This window comes from Hetaerina americana, unplaced genomic scaffold (genome assembly GCF_022747635.1).
Source record: "Hetaerina americana unplaced genomic scaffold, ioHetAmer1.1.p SCAF_6, whole genome shotgun sequence".
Classification (NCBI taxonomy): domain Eukaryota; kingdom Metazoa; phylum Arthropoda; class Insecta; order Odonata; family Calopterygidae; genus Hetaerina; species Hetaerina americana.
This window is the reverse complement of record NW_027287205.1, coordinates 19,126,622-19,145,129: the sequence shown is the minus strand read 5'-3', so window position 1 is coordinate 19,145,129 and position 18,508 is coordinate 19,126,622.

Sequence of the window (18,508 nt, the reverse complement as noted above, 5' to 3'; positions counted from 1 at the left end):
GGCTAGTTAGTTCAGCATGAGTGGGTTATCATCCTAGGTCATCATAGATTGCGGTTTCTGGGTGTAGACGAAGAGTAGTTTCATAGACAAAAAAATGATCGTCTACTTGAAAACATTGGCATTAGCCAGGCATGGATTTAAATGCCATCATTGCCTAAAAAACAAATGAAAACGTCCGCGAGCAGTTCTAACTATATCTTAACAATTCCGAATTGGAGGCAGAAAATGTTAAGAGGACCGCACTGAATAACCTTCATAAATATTCACGTATAATTATTGAAAAAAATCGAAGGAGCAAAATCGACATTGAAAAATGAATTAATTGAGCATATGATATGTAAAAAATAAGGAAATATTTTTCACCCACACAGAAAGGCATTCGCACGATGCATACAATGCATCAGTGAGTGTTTAACGAGCTTTCCTACGCTTTTATAGTCATTTAGCTGGCTCATTTTTCATAAAATTCTTTGAAATAATGCGAAATAATACTCACAACTCTCTAGTTAAAACTCTCATGCTCCTGTCCTCTTGATTTTCCGCCCGTCCTTATATTTTATTCAAAGAGACGAAACTGAATTTTCACTAATGTCAGCATCACACAATATTTCCACATTAAGTTTTTTTGCCTGAATCGTATTAATAGGAATCGAAAATGAATAAGAACGTTAAAATCATCCGCAAGCGGAATTTTTATTTAATATATGAAACGAAATTCTTTCCAGTGACACAAGTTAAAACCTCTCCGGGAAACAGAACTAAATCTCTCAGCAGAACACACAGAAAATAAGTAAATGTTGTTCGAGAAGAAAGAAACTGCAGGAGACATTGTCGTGACATTGATTTTACTCTACGCTCTGCATCATAACCCTATCAAGCTGTTAAAGCTGTTTGGAAGTCATTCAACACGATAATCAGTAAAAAAAATATATCCAAAAAAGGCGTAAACAAAAGATTCGAAGAAATAGTTTGTAATCTAATTATGGAGCTCATTATTTTCTATGAATGTTAAACATGAGCAATATCAGTCACTGAGAAAAGGAGGTTGAAGGTAATGAAATCGTACTGATACGAAAAGATGACGAAGTTTAATTATATAGGCAGTTTAACAAATGAATGTCTTTTAAAGAGAAGAGTCCGCGAAAAAAATAGAAAACGAAGAAAAAAATGTTATTTCCCTCATCTGAGGCGAGAACATCGCATTTGATGTAACCTACCTTAAGAATCCTAAGAGCACGTGGAATTCATACTTAAATGACAGATTGGAGTTGGTCATATCCTTTCTCATTGCTGTCATTTTTTTATGAAATCCCAGTAACCAGAGAATCAATCGCTCTTCTTCAATTGTTTAAAATGGGTAATTCAAAGACTTCTCTCTGGATTAGAATCGGGGGATACAATCAATCCCCGTTATAGATAACAAATAATTAGTATCAATACACTATTGGTTGTATCATACACGTTTTGTATCCTTAGATGGCCATTTACAAAACTGAAAGACGTGAGATAAGCAGACTGAATTAAATAATACCGAATCCACTACGAACATTCGACGAAAAATGGTACCCATTATCTAAGAAGTAAGAATGGCGTGGCCATGACTATTGGCGATAAACATGACTATTTTGTACTAGTCAGATAAACGAATTTGTAGTAATCAGATAAACAACCTTACTTAGGGGATAAAAAATTAGAGAGAGAAAGTGTAGAACAGATAAAATTAAGAAGCCAATTTTTCCACGAACGATAGGGAACCATAATAACATTGTTCGACTGCGGTAGGGTCATGTTTGGGTAAAATTATTCTGGTGTGTATTCACCCCCTTCCACACACCCTGGTAGTGTATTAATTGATAACATGAACAAAACTTCGTTTTGATAAGTAACCATGCCAGTTCAATAAACCTAGGATTAAATGCATAAATGTACGAGTACACTGCCACACTAATGTCGCAAAATAAATAAATTGCGCGAGTTAGAAAAGTGATTATGATGAAATGTTCCGTGAACACTACGGGAACCTTGAAACTGAAAATAATTAACTTTAATATTTAAAAAAATAAACTCAAACTGAACGGTATTATGTATATTGACTAAAACAACAAATAATTATTATGAAACGTCTAATTTTGGTCAGTTTTGAGGTGACAGTGTAAGAAAATAAATTATAAGAAGTTGCATCTTTAGATAAATCCTTAGCTTTTTTAAGTCTCAGTAACTATATTATGCCGAGATAAAAATAGTAATAATTACCGTCAGACTGGGAGTGGAGTCAAGCATCATACGTACGCTCTCCGCTCTTAGTGATCTAGCAATTTAGTTGTTGCCCGTGCTACGACGTCCGTTTGGCGAATCAGTCAATGTTGTGCGGGTGGCAAATTGAGAATGGGAGACCGCAAATGGGATCATTTGTTGGTCGGGGCACGTGAAAGATCGAATGTGAATGTCGCAACAAGGAGACGGCTCGCGAGTTACGTCAGGGGGATGACGTAAGTAGTCGGGGCTGCTACCGCGAGTGAATTTCGCTCAAATTGCAACGCATCCGACAATGCGGTTCCCCTGCAGCGCACACGAAGGTGTATGGCAGGTGGGTACGTGCTCCATATGAGAAATTTTTTCTATAGGATATCGGTAAATGGGACTTCTAGCGGTTTCAATTAAAGAGAATCCATCAATATTTGTGGAAACAGGAATTCTCTCGGTGAAAAAAGGAGTCCATAATCCTTATCTGTTTGAGGATCTACATTCTGTATTTCTCTAAGTATAACCGCGGTCCTGTTGGTAAACGTAAATTGGTTATATTATTCCTTAATTTATTTCATTATTTTTGTTCTTGGAAGGGTTTTCAATAGCCAATGTTAGTTAAAGGGTGAGGCAAAAACCAGAAATTATGACTCACGGGGGGGATCAGGATGGTGCCATAACTAACGTAAAGGTTTTCCACTGAGGGGGCCCGGGATCAAATCCTGGACACAACAAATATTTTTCATTGGCATCCACATCCCTACTTGAGGTGCTTAGTGTAGAGCATTTTGAGTGAGTACGACGTCCGTCGGATGGGACGTTAAACTGCGGACCCCTTGGCGTCTTTCAACAAGAGTAGGCTAATGCCGACGCCGGATTTCTCTCCACTCTTCCTCTCCTATCCATCCCTAATGGTGCAAATGACCTTAGCTGTCGGTCGCCTCCCATAAAACTACTGCTACTATAGTAGTAGTCCACGTACTACTTCCACGGGGCTCAATCGCACTGTGGGAAATCCTTCAACGAATGGCGCTTACAGGACTAGCTGCATGTTAGTGGCACTTCCACCAAGTTCGAGCGTCAAGAGATAACAGGCGGTCTCCGGGGTGGGGATGGTGGTATGGTAGAATGTAATGGTAGGGTAGTGAGAGACAAAAGGTATTTAGAGGAAAGGATTAAAAGGATGGTAAACTGAATGATAATAAGAGGGAGATTCAATGACGTTTCGACGAAAAGGCCATCATCATCAGGCAAAGAATGACTACCTAATGACTGCACAACAGATCGTGGGTAAGTAAGGTGGAATTGGCAAAATGGGAGGGAGGGGAGGAAACGTTTAGAGGAAGAGTGTAAAATCAATGAGTATAATTGAAAGAGAGGGAAGAAAATTGGGATCAGGTCTGAATTAAAGCTATTGTCTGGATTTGCGGATGAAACTGCACTCTTATGGGTTGAGATGGTCGGTGAGGTACGAAAATTGGTTGGCTAATATTTGATTTATGCTAAAATTCCCAGCCCACTGGCTATAAAGTTTCACGATTATTTTCGCATAGTGCAAAATTCGCTCACTCGAGTTTTGCGTAGATCTTTCGCATTGCCAAATTTTCAGTGATAATGATTGCGAATGTCATCTTATCATTACCAATAAGATCACGAGCAAACTTAACTGACGGTTTGAATTCAGCACTAAACACACACGTAAGGAAACAATAATTACCGATACTTTTTATGAAAACCTTGTACCCAAATAAAAGTTGACCCTTTTGATCAAATACTCGTATGAGCGAAGGAAAGCATGACATTTTATCGGATGACCTGGGTTGGGGTCCACTGGGTACGCAAAGATAAATGCACGACTTCAAATATAAATATAAATCATCTGTGTTTAAAGCTTTCAAAAAGACAATAATTATAATTTTGCATTGATTTTGGTGAGAGAAGATAAGGGAACCTGAGCGAGATGCTAAGCGAAGTTCACCGACAAGCGCAGTGATTTAAGGAATCCGTTTCCCAGCTCATAGTATTAGATCGCAAGAGCGTGAAAAATATCTTATAGCAACACGAATTTCTTTAAGATAAAAACACACTTGACCTTAATAATTACAAATGACCCAAATGACTGATGACCTACTCCCCGTGCCACATGACCCTTTGTAACTCAAGGTGTCTGATGGGCAAGACACGTGCATCGCAAGGTGTGTTCTTTATTTTCGATGTGCATGTAGGTTTTACGAATTCTGATGTCTTTTCTGCCTCTTTTCAACCCCATTAAATTGTCTATTTTCTTGAAATAATCGGAAACTTCTTTGGAATTAAGTTTCAATCAAATTTCACGGTTAAGATTTCACTTTTGGAATTGACCTTTTTCGAAACCAGGTTGTATTTCAGACCCTAGTCCCGATTTCTCTTTGCAAGAATTTTTCTGCTTCTCTCTAGTCTACTACAAGTATGTACAAGTACTTGTATTTCTCTGTAATCCGCCTTTCCTAATGAGAAGTGTAAATCTTTCTTGGGAGATTCTCAAACTTGAGTATTGTTTTTTTCATAGTTCCAACATTATAGTTTCCATGGGATTCTGGTACTTTGAAATTTTTTTGAAGATTTAAAGGAGCAAACCGTCTTGAAAATATTGACAATAAGAGTTATTCATAGTTCATTTAAGGAGCACGATGATTACGCGAAATCGTCACCTCTCAAATATAAATCCTTGAGTATAACCGTATCGGAGCATTGGTGAGGAAATACCTGTAATATTTTTCCCGTAAGGTGTTTTTCGGTTTAGCATAATGACAGATATTCTCGCAATACAACGCATAATTTGATTCACCATATGTAAAGTAATTTATTCGATCTGTGGTATAACATTAATGAAATGTTTCAATTTTTACTATACACCGAAGGAGAGAGAACATTAATACCCAAATTTCAAGTTTACTGATTAATAACAGGTGCTATATCCTAAAATTTCATCTGCTTTATTCGTGTTTCCCTTTTACATTTATAGCCATCAAAATCAGATCACGTGTCGTTAAAATATTAACATCAGATTGGTGACTAGCTGTTAATATTCCAACGTAACAATTTTCATTATGCGCATTGTGTCCGACCATCATCAAAAGTGTATTATTTTTAATCATGCTTAATTAAACTTTGTCTTAATGTTCCTCATTTTTTTAACAATTGAAAAATGCCCTTCATTTACTTTAATTGGTCTGGGGAGGAATAGGACCTCGAGTGTAGGGGGTCGGAGTCGTCCGCCCGGGATATAGGATCCCTGCTGTATCGCGGCGGGGCTGAACGTTTTGAAAAATCTTCGCGAGAATGAATTAAAAGCGGGGGGGGGGGGGTAATACAGGGCATCATTAATTGTTTGGTGGGCGAGCTAATTGCTCAGCCACCACTAATTGTGAGAGGGAAGGAGGGCGGACTCTTGGAATGGGGGGTGGCGAGGTGTGGTGGATAGGGGCGGGGGGTGACCGGGGAGGAGGTCGGACACAATTTGCAAAAGTGAGTTCTCCGTCACACCGATTTCTTTTCTATCTTTTTAAAATCATAATTAGACAACTTATTTGTCTTCCCTCGGCGTAATTGCAACAATTATAAATGAGTAATTACAACTTTGCCCATCTCCCCCATTACCAGCTGTCCCCTCAGCGACAACTCTCAACCCCCCTATCTCCCTACGCAGCCGTCTCCTCGCGAGAACCACCCACCAAGCAACCCGCCCTCACCGTTTCGCCCTTCCTCCCCAGGACCACCATCGCTCATCGCCGCTGAGGGAATTAGGGTAGTAGTCTCTCCATCGTTGTCGCTCTAAAAACTCACCCCCTCCCTTCATCAACCCTCCCCCCCCCCCAACCAGACCCCCCTATCTTTTCCTCTTTCCTTAAGACCTTCCTTGAATGGTAGGCTCTCCCCCTAAATGCCATCTGATACCCCCACGCCCTAACGATGCATGAAATAAATGTTCTCATCAAGATTTTATTTTAATTTAAGTAGTGGTTTCAAAGTTATTTTCCGAAGAAACGATTCCTAAGACGTTTCGACTAGAGGTCCGAAAAGGATCATTTTTGTCAACCATGCCTAAGCTGTACCAATCTCTTTTAGGTCAAAAACATAAAATTGAACTTAAAATCGTCCTGTAATTCATTTATATCAGCTTAAAGTACTTGCGGATCCCTTTCATATCTTTAGGGATTACGATCCATCTAAAAAACTTTCAATTTTGATTAGACTATCAAGCTCGATAGGGCTACCATTTTCAATTACATTTTTAATTTTAATAAATTTGAGATAAATTAAAATAGCATCGAAATTTCAGATTTTATTCAAAACTCATAGATTTTATTTATTATACATTTTTAATTTACACAAAAATATATGATTAAAAATCCCCTTCTGAGGATACAGTCTCCCATATTCCTTGATGTGCTGGCAGATCAATTGCCATGAGCATGTGATTGTTTTGATACCTTAATTTTCCAGTTAATTGCATGGATGGGTAACAGTTTTTCTTTCCATTTCACTCTCTTAAGCATAGTAATTAGTTGGTGAATATCAAAGCTATTTAATAATTGCTTAAAATATGTTTATGTAATTTTTATCGCCTTGAGTACTTGTAAAAATACATAAACAAGTCGTCGTAAAGTAAAAAAATGTTTTAATTTTATTTGATTTCCAAAGCTAACGATAATTGAAGAAAATCTCTGTTACTGACATAAGTACATATTAATTTCTATGTATTTTGAAATTTTAATAGATCTTTCCTTTCGCATTAATGCTAGAGATTCGTCTGTAACAAGTTGGAAAGAGTTATTTGATAGAAATGAAGAATTGAGACGTCAATTTGACTAAATTTATGCAATAATTTGAACATTTTAAAGAATTTTACACAGGAAAACGCGCATGTCAACCAGGTAACTAAAGCCTTCTTGCTTGTTATGTTCTGGCTTGCGCGATGTTGGATGGCTTTCGTGCTACACCCTGGGGTACAGTTGTTTGTTGGTTAATGGTATATGTGTTTGCATGAGTGTTGGATGAAGGGATTTTTACATGCGCAGCGCACACTCATGCCAAAAAATGGGTAAAGTTTTTCATGTTGTTGATTTTGCATGTGGTATTGTTCCTATTTACGGGTGGCGACCTAACACTCCCTGCCACACGCCCATGCGGCGGCTTGCGGGGTATTATGTAGATGTAGATGAAGCCTTCTGCAACTGACTCGAGGATCGAGCAATGGGTTAAAGGGTAATTCTGGAAAACAGAATAACATCCAGACCATCAAGTAAGCGCGTATTTCACTCAACTTATTTGATTAATGCCTTCAAGAATTGGAGAAACATATATTCAAGATGGTGACGGTGAATGATGGTCCCAATCGTGTCAACTATTTGTTATTTGTTCTATTGTTTTTAGGTTTTTATGGTATTTTGGGTCGGGTTTATTTAGGGAATATATGGGATACACATCGGCTGAAAGTCAATGAAGAAAGTTTAAAGTCTGTTGTGTTACCAATACTCCTTAAGATGACAGTATTATCGTAAATAACAAAAGCAATTCATAAAGCGACAATATTCAAGTCACAAAAAAAATTTATAGTTAGAATAAAGGTTTTTTTGAGGGTATTAGTTTTCTACAAAACTACTTCACATTTATCCGTGGTAGCCTTCCACTTCTAAGCACTTTTCGTCACGCTTCATCAGCTTCTGTTATACTTCAGCATAGAGGTTTGCCTCCTGGGAACTGAACCATTTGACAATGGTGATTTTAAGTCTCGTTGCTTTCAAACCGTTGTACACCAAGCCACTACTTCAAGTGAAAGAAGAGGAAATACGTAGTTGATAGATGCAAGGTCATGTCATCTCCGTCTTGTCAATATCGATCAAAAAACGCTCTTCCACTCAATATTATTTGCTCTATGTGTTGGTCGGTAAGCGTCTTGGGTATCCACCTTCCGCGCAATTTGTGGTAGTCAGTTTTCCGTAATAATCGTGTAACTAGTGGTGTGTTCAACTAGAGGATATTAATCATCCTAAGTACTAATCATCAATCAGATCTAACTTTTTGGTCCACTAAGTAGAACGATTCCATCAGTCTGGATACTGGGTCTACCACTCTGCCCTTCATCACTCACATTTATGCGACCATTTTTGAAGACTCGACACCATTGTCTAACCTTTTCTTCACTTAGTACTCTAGGTTCATAAACTAGGCACAACTTCCGATGAATTTGGGCAGCTGATAACCATCCTTAAGCACACAAAAATCGAATCACAGCACTCACTCACTTGAGCGACTTGGGCCACGATTTTCGCGGGCATTGTCCTCTGAATTCGCCGACAGGCAAACGACTACTGAATCAAAATAATGACTTTAATGCCTTCGGAAACAATTAACAGATGGCGCTGCATGCGTACAACTTTGTCCTGACTTGTCAATATTTAAATGTAAGAAAATTATCCTTTACGAATATGTGCCCTTTATTATTTTGTAACCCTTGCTATGAATTAATGGGACACATTGAGCACCGTGCGAAAATTAATAATCAAATAGATTCGACACACTAGTAGACAAAACGGCTTTGCTATGGTACAAGCATAGTATGAAAAGAGGGTCGCCAGGGAAGGAGTAACAGGTAAGTAGCCTAAGTAAAGAGGCGTGTTGAATGGAAAGTGTATCATGACTTCCAAGGGAGTAAATGTTAGAAAGGGATGAGTGAAGGGTTGCATTCAACCAGTTTTCGGATTGAAATAATGTTGATGACGGAAAAAAGAAATGAGAGGGGACCGATCACGATTCTTTGAAGGACGCCGGAGGGTATTCTTGCTTATTCGTGACGCCGAACGACTCTATATGCTCAATCTGCAATCACTGTTTATTACATTACTCATGAGGAAAAGAAAAAACTCATATTATTATTTGCATTGTCTATTCCGCGTAATTACTGTTGGTTAAAATGTTTATGGCGTAGTGGTTAACTAATATTACATCCTTATAAACTTATATATGACATACATCATGAACTCGCTCTTTTTTCCAGTGTGTATGGTGTGACTAAATAAGCTCATTAACGTTAAATTCACGATCGAGAGTTTCCATGATATCTCTTATTTTCTGGATTTCATTTAGATATCTAGCTTCAGAAATGGGCTCGAAGTGCTAATCTCCAAACTTGCCAAATTTTTCTTTTTGATAGAGAATACTTGAATGCACTTGATAGATTTAATTCCTTTGGGTCTTTTTAATGATTGTTTTCTATTTCTTTCGATTTCATAGATTGGTCAACTACTGAGTTAATCCGTTACGATTTTGATAAATTCATTCTTCGGTTGAACAATGAGAGAGAATTAAAAGTACAAATAGGTATACACTGCAATATCTATTTCGCAAATATCTATTCCTTGCCCGGGTTTGATTCCCGGGCAAGACACTCTGGGCACCTGCAGCTCCACCCAAGCTACGTGATTTTTCGAGTACCAGATCTTTCTGGGAAACCATACATGTGTATATACTGTATATATATATATATTTTGTCACAAATTTGAAAATTTATATATATATATATATATATATATATATATATATATAAATACATACTGTTATATTTACATATGTATATACATACATACATATGTAAATATATATATATATATGTATGTATAAACCATAAGCACAGTAATCAACCCGAAGGTCGGTTTAGTAGGTGATGGTAGAGTTCACCCAGTACTAAGCCCTATACGGCGTGTGAAAATTCACACATCAGGGTAGGGGGGGCAGTTTCTTTCCATGTGCCGGTTATGGCTTCCCAGGAAGACCTGGTACCCGAAAAATCACTTTAGCTTGGGTGGAGCTGCAGGTGCCCAGAGTGCCTTGCCCGGGAATCGAACCCGGGACCCTCCGATCAGCAGTCCAACGCTCTACCCAATGGACTACCGCGACCCACATATGTATGTATTTATACTCCAAAATTGTGACATGTTTATTTATAATGTATGTAATTATATACTCGTATGGATATAATTATATACATTATAAATAAACATGTCACAAATTTGAAAATGATTACACTAACCGTATTAGTTGCCCTCGAAGGCGGTCATCAAGTGACGATGGAAGTGAGATTGCAAAAAGGTGCAATTTTATCTGAAATGGATGGAACGCTGCAAATTTCTCAGGAGTAAACCCTTACGTTAAAATAACAGAATAAAATTAAAAATGAAACACTTGGGAGCGACTCGAATAAAAATGAAACAGGAGCTACTGTGAACATGTAACTAAAGCTATATAACCCATAACAGTTGTCTCAAATATTTTTGTGGCGTTTCGACGCATAAACCTCCTAGACTTGCGAATTCTCCACGGTGTGCCGCCTCCGGTTAACGACTGTTTCTTCAGCTATTATCTTGCGTTTTAGGGTAAGAAATGACTTTGAATAACCGGTGCGTAATTGAAGACGCTAGCAGAATAGTTGGCAAGTTGGCATCATGAAAGACCGAATGCCAAGCGTCGTTATTGGCAAACGTATGATTTTCCACCACATGAATAAGTTCAGTGTCCAGATTAATAGCGTTGAAAGGTTCATTTCAGGTGTACAAATGTAACTACTGGAGCAAATTTATTTATGACTTAATACGGTGTAAAATATTAATATGTAATACAACATGTCGACATTAATATTTAACATTAAAGACCTAAATGGTCAAACCCTTGGTCGGACAGTTGAAGGTTAAACTCACCTAGTACGAAACCCAATTAAGCATTTGAAACCCTTAAATTGACGGGATAATAAGGGAAGACTATTCTTTTCCCTGTGCTGACTGCAATTGTCCAGGAAGGATTTGTAACTATCCGTAAAGTCATACTACACTGGTAAAGCTGAAGGTATCCAGAGGGTCCCTTGGGTTTGAACCTGCATCTCCCGGTCAATAGCCCACTAAGCTACCACGCTGTACCATAACAATATATACCCAATAATGGAACGAGACCGGTTTTGCTCTCAAGAGGACGTAAACATCTTATAAGCAGTTTTCCGAATCAGATGTGAACGCACGCGGTTCGAGAGTGCGGTGCCGGAGTTGTTGTAGTGATCGGCGATCGGAGCTTCCAGGGCCCTTTGACCCCTCCGGCCCCCGGGGCCCTCTCGTGGGAGTCTACCCCGCCTCCGAATGCCCCCGTTCGCCCCCTTCGGATGGCTACCCAAAGGGGGCAGTGAATTGTGCGGCACGGTGGATTACGGCGAGGGTGGAATCCCGGATGAGAACGCGTCTCCTTGATGGCCTCTCGAGGGCGTCCGTTCTATAAAGGGAGGGAAGGAGTGAGAAGAGATGTGATAAAAATCTGCCCGCTGCCATCTCACGGCGTTCTCTCCAGCGCCGACCGAGTTAATGTCCTCCTAAACGTGAGAGGGGGCGTCGGCCGGAGCAAACACCACTCTCCCCCTCCATTTTAATGTAAAAATGCCTCTCCTCCCCCCGAGAAGTGGATATCGGTCCCCCCCCTCTCTCTCTCTCTCTCTCCATCCCCCTACCTCGACAGCAGCCTCTATCTCCTCACTATCCCCCTCCTTACCCCCTGCCCTCCCCCCCACTGTCTCCCTCTCTCTCTCCACTCGAAACCCCGGGCCCCGCGTTTCTCCGTCACGATCGTCGTACTCTCGGGTCGGACTCGCGTTACTCGGGCAAATTATCTCTCCGAGGCGTTCGAGACGCCCACTCTCTCGGAGCCCGGATCGCTCTTCCTCCCCCAACTCCCTCCTCCCCCCGAACCCACCTTCCTCGACCCGTATACTTAACGGGGAGGTCTGCGCTTTTTTCATTTTCCAATGTCGAGCGTCGATATTAAAGGAATAGCGAAGTGGTGACGATACGTGAACGTAGCGATAATTATCGGGAATAATGACGCATTTCGACAACATAAAGTAGATATTTATATCAATGCGAAAAAGCACAATGGATAAAGATATAAACTATGAAGAGAAGTAATTTATTTTAAACGGATTTCTTTCTTTGATTTATTTAATTTCATTTTCTTGTGTACGTGCAACAACTGGAATGCACAATGCCCATCGTCTAATGCTATTTGTAATAATGACATTGAGAAATCTGTAATGTGAACATATTTTTAAGTACTCCTGAATTGAATTTGAATTTATGAATTTAATTTGAACTATTGAACCTGAATCTCGTTTTAGTTCTCAATCTTTTAGCTTGAACTTTATTAATCACGTACTCAGATTCTGAATTTAATTCCATAGCAGGTTCAGGTTATTGGTTACTTAAAGCTTCAATTTCATGTCTCTACTTCTTTTTTACTGTGTTTTAAAGTAAATCAATTTATTATTATAACGAATACGTCGAGTTACATCGACAATTCAGGGTATATCATGCTCTAATTACATATTACTTGTATATTATAGCCAGCATCTCATTTTGATTACGTTGCTCATCTGACGGGTGGAGTTTTCTACACTGATAACAATTTATATTAAATCTCGCGAAATATTTTATCAGTGTCTAAGTCATGGATAGCACCGAATTTGTCTAAGTAAATCGTATTGTCGAAATCCTTCATATCGAATATTGGCAATATCGTTCATATCACCTCATCAATGACATCGCCCAGGTCGTAATATCCATGGTTAAATTTGACCTTTTATGCATCGGTTCTTCAAAATTATGCATATGGGTCTGGTTGCAATTAATAAATATGGACATGGTTTTAATATAACGGCATGTATTACATTCCTCATCAGAACATGGTAATTCGTCACAATGCTGTTTATCGAATACAATGTGTGATGAGGGCGGTGCGAAACCACTTTGGTATCTGCTCTCTTAGTAGTGGCATGTCCGTATTTAATCATATCGACATACACGATGTTAAGCATTTTTAAGGAACTAATGCTTTTGAGGAATACAGCGAAAATCATTTTTTATTTGACAGTTTTTGCGATAAACTGAATGCAATAAGTTGGACAAAAATATATTTGCGCTGCAGTAGATTTTCCATATAGATTATATTTTCTATGTGCTTCTTACACAAATAATATCCATGTAACTCAAGCCCATACGACATTACGGGTGACATTAATAGATATATTGGATAAGTATCGGAATGTTCATAAATCATCACCACCTTGAAAATCAAATTGAATGTTGGCATTATTAAATGAATGTTGGAAATTTCGAAGTTTCCTTTCCAATGTGATTTCCTCTGAGAAGTTATCGCTATGTGACGTGTCATATTCGGTGCAGCGATGAAAGGTGACGTGATTCCGATACTTTGCTAAATGGTTAACGATTTTTATATTCATGCATGAATGTTATTATGTTTCACTTGCAACTGCATGGGTTCCATTTTACCAGACATGTCTCGCTTCATAAGAAAACCACATTCGCAGATTCCACGGGGATAAAGCTGCTCGTGAAACATCGCTGAGAGGGCCATATTTGAAGGCCATTTTGAAGTTAGCGAATATACCGGTCTGCCGTCTTCGTAGCAAATTCGAAGCTTCGTGTACTTACCATTAAGCTCTGAAAATGCCTTCCTGCTGGTGCGTTATTATGGGTAGTAAGGCTGAGTATAAAACACAGTCATCAATCGGTAGGTTAGTTTTGATTGGGTATAAGTTGCCTTTAGGTTAGAGGTTATAGTTCTTTGGTTCAATTAGCAGCGCCGGAGAACCCTCTAGAGTAAACCATCAGGAAAAATGAGAATACTTTTAAGGCATTTCTGAAATAAATGACAAATCGCAAAATTGTTTCGAAATTTTAAAATCCTCCTCTTCTTGAATTTTAAACCAGGTTTCTGAGAAATACATAAATGGAAAATTGCATTTGAAACTAGTACATGGCTACAGGCTCTTAATCTATGAAAACAGAATTGGGTTACTAAGAGGAAAAATAAAATAAGTATTCAAATTTTTCTCTGCCTTACTTTGTGTAAGTTCATGTTCATTAAATGTAGAACATAATGTATGGCTGTGTTAACTTAATTTTCGAACAGTATAAAAATACATGGCGCTCTTCATTAAAAAAACATAAGAACTTGTCATTATTCATTTGGCGAATAAAATGTCATCGTACCTGGCAACAAATAAAAAAAAAAAAATTTCAGAAAGTGGACGATGGGAGAGGCCATTAGATCAGAGGAGTGCTGCTAGTCCCCAGAAGAAGAGGGAAGAGGGAGGGAAAGGACACATTAAAGTGCGGTAGTAACCAAAGATCCTCATTTGAGGAACCGTACACAGAGGTAGGCGGAAAAGTATGTGACACAAGAAGCAGGCGATGGCGGGAGATGACGGAGATTGACATGGAACATTATATAGCTTGCAGATCAGCTAAAAGCAAATCCTTGTTAACCCATGATGCTCATATAAATAAGATGAGATGTTCACACATTAGCAATTCGTGAATCATTAAAACAGGCTTTGAGTTTTTAAATCAACCGTTTATTACATTGGTGTTGAATGCATTCAAAAAGTCTAAAAATTCAGTTATCGCTTTGAGTTTAATCGCCACCAAACAAATTGTGGACCTGCCCAGAAATATATGTATGAAGTATGTGGTATGAGGCCCTCAACGCTCACAAAATTAGATTTCAAAGCCATCAAACCGTTTTTTTTTAAGTGTGGTAAATCCAAACACGATGTAAAATTCCCCTCACTCACATTAAGAACTTGAGTGAAACTTGTGAGGAATGAATGAGATTATGTGTATATTTTTGGAAACTTATATGAATACCTTTAAATAAATAGGAATTGGCAATAAAACAAAGATGATATGTTAAAAATTACAATGAATGGAAATGCCATCGGTTATTGCAGAATAAGTACGCGTTAACAATTAACATACAAAAATATGACAAAATGACGGAACTAAGGACACAAGGCTTATTAAATTAAGAAAATTATAAATTTATTTTATTCTTCTAATACTCGTATATTAACTTTCGTAAAGAGTAGGCTAATTCCGACGCTGGGTTTCTCTCCAACCTTCATCCTTTCCTATCCAGCCCTAATGGCGCAAATGACCTCAGCTGTCGGTCGCCTCCCCTAAATAGTACTACCACTTATACTCGTATATTAATCTACTTTCTTTTATCTGTGTTTATGCATAAATGCTTGAGGGTCCTGCTGATTATTAGACGGTAGTTAAGTATTTCGCATAATCCTCCAAAGTGTATTTTTCAACCACGGTGTCTTTGTCGATAATCCCATGGTGTTTGGAGACTTACTTCGAATGTGGAAGTAATTCGATAACGGCTGGACTGTTTGCACTACTGGCTATCTAATTACTTACTGTCAGTCCTAGCAACGAGATCAGAGAATGGGAACTCTTATGAAAGTTCGCTGCAGTTCCTTGACGATAATTTGTCAAATACTCGGCAGACAACGTCGGTGTGTCTAAGCCATCTCCGGAAATAGGAAAAGTAATGCTTGTCGCATAATGTGGAAGGTAATTGTGTAATGATATACAACGCATTTTGATGTCAGTATGTTATCTTCTGGTACATACATGTATCTGAAGGTGACGTACTGAATATTCCTGAAGGTTACGTGCTGAATATACCTGAAGGTGACGTACTAACATTGAAATGAATAGTGCATCGGAAAAAAAGGATAGTAGAAAAGTAAAAGCCTAAGTTATAGTCTATGTGAGGTGATGCTTATTCAGAGAACGGGAGTCATTAAGGAGAGAGATCGTTATAGGAAAGGGAGAGTAGGGGAGCTTAAGTACACCTTATATGCACTCCCCTCTATGGGGGAAATTCTTAAGCTTGGACTCTCCCGAACCAAAAATCAGTCACCGCTCATGACGTGTAACTTAACACGCTCTCCTCAAACACCCCCTCCCCCCACCTTCTGCACTTTTTCCCTCATTCGCGTGTCGTCATCGGCCAGGTTATCGCGAGCGGACAGTGCATAGCGCGAAACTTTGGTGGATACATCGCCGGAGTAATTTACCCTCCACCTCTCGCAGTCCGCTGTGCTCTTCCACTCGAAAGCCTGACGGGTGGGTGTGTGCACCACCGAACCCCTCCCGTGGGGGTGCAACTTCGATTATCAGCCGCCACCGCCCGCCCCCCATTCCACCTGACCCCTCAGCGCCACTCGCCAACACATATCGGCCGACCCATTCAACCCCATCCACTCCGAGTCGACGCGACTCCGTTATTAAACGCTTCCCGCAGCCGCATCCCCGTGCCCCCCGCATTCAACGTTTTAATACGGTGAGAGGGGCTGGATGTCTCGACGGCCGCCCATATATACCCTCGGTAGCCCCCGTCGCAGTATTCCACTTGGGTTGCGTAAAATATTACTTTGCGTTCATGTTTATGGCACACCTCAGAGCATAAGGTCGCTGGGTGAGAGAGAGAGATAGGCTGTCCTTGTTAATACTCTTGGACTCAAAGGGTGTTTCTCACTTCGCCGATCCATCGTGATTATCATGAAAAGGCATAAGCATTATAAAATTCTCATTTAATTGCAGGGTTCACGTGGAGGAATGCCCACGGATAGGTGACATTAAGGTGTTTATTTTCGAGTAAAAATATGGATTGACACAACGAGTAATGTACAGATGGTGGAAATTGTTAAAATACTTACGAGCATATGGGTATTAGCCCTGGATTACCAGCCTCACACCATCTTGCAAGAGTGTTGCGGTCAATCAAATATTTAACCTTGTGACGATGGAAACATTTATTATGAAGTGGGTACTATTTTGAATGAGAGAGTGGAAATTATTATCAATGATGACACTATACCGCATAACGTAAGTCTAGCTGGACACACTTGGAAAACCAAATTTTAGGCCTCGCATTGCGGGACATAACGTGGAACCCAATCGGCAATCCCTAAACGGCAATAAATCCTCAACTACGAATTCTTTATGCCCCCCTTCATTCCGTCCAACATGTCTCACCTTTCGTTCCCCCACTACTTCCATTTCCCAATAGTTTTCCCCTTGATCACAATATTCAATATACCCCACTCTATATTTCGCTTTCCTGCCTCCTCTTGATTTCACTCAACATCTCTTTCTTCCCTTGCAATGACTGCCACTTCTTTGCTTGTCTTCATTTTATCCAATTTGTTTTTCCATTCATGTCCAAACCCTCTTTCTAGTGTTTCGTATTCACTCGCATCAACGGCTAAGTTCCGGATATGTAAACAATACGCTTGATCTCAAAACTATCACCAATTATTAACCTTTTTACTTATGGACCATGTCATCAAATCTTTGGAAAAGCTTTTTGACGAAACGGATTTCTTCTTTCAATGTCTTCACTACATGTCATGTTTCTTCTAAATCTCTTCTTAAATTAGTGAAGTCCTCTATCTGGCGCTCATAATTATTATTGGGAATGGTCTTTCGAGTAGGGGTAGAATTTTGATGGCGCATGCATAATATACTTCCGTACTTCTAAGTTTTCACCAAAGCCACGAAAAATGTCCTTAAACCCAGCATCAAGGAGGAAAAGGTATGCAGTGGATTCAAACTCCCCTCAACCCTCTAACGAGATATCCGCTAATCCGGATTATTCCTAATGGGAAGAGATTTTATTTACGACGACCTTTTATTAAACGTTTCGACGAAACCAATTACTTTTTTCATGGTGGCCTCGAATGTTCTGTGCCCAACGAAAGGTTAAGAGGTCCCCGTGCTTCCAGAGTACTTGACCCGTTCCAATTTACTTACGCACCGATTTATCGACATCTTTCGTCTTAGCCGGAGCACGAAATTTCGAAGAGGTCATTCGAGACCGCGGGGGCGGAGGATGGGCGGGGGGGAGTGGACGGGGGGCTCTCTGGATCTCGATGTGGAGCGGGGGACGAGTTGTCGGTGGGCGGGAGGGGCGGACGCCAACGGTCCCCCGCGCTCCCATCCTTTCTGCCCCGAGAGCAAGAAGCCTTCCGGCACTTTCCGGCCGTCGGTCGTCGCCGGAGAAAACGCCTGCTGCCTCCTCCCCATCCGCTCAATCCTCCCTCCCGCTGCCCCTGTGACCTTTGAGTCGTGGGCGAACCTCGCCAGGAGACAAATAGCATTCCCCACAGTCACGAGCCGCCGAGAGAGTAAGGGGGCCACTGGCCCCTCTCTGCGTCCTCCCCTCCCACCCATGCTCGTAATCCGCTTTCTCTCCCTCCCACCCCCCGTCCCTCTCCTGCTGAGGGAGCCCCGAGGCATGATGGGAGCGGGGGAGATGAAAAAAAAGAAGAAGGCGGTCGAGCGTCGGAGCACTTCCCTTAACATGTCGGTGTTTT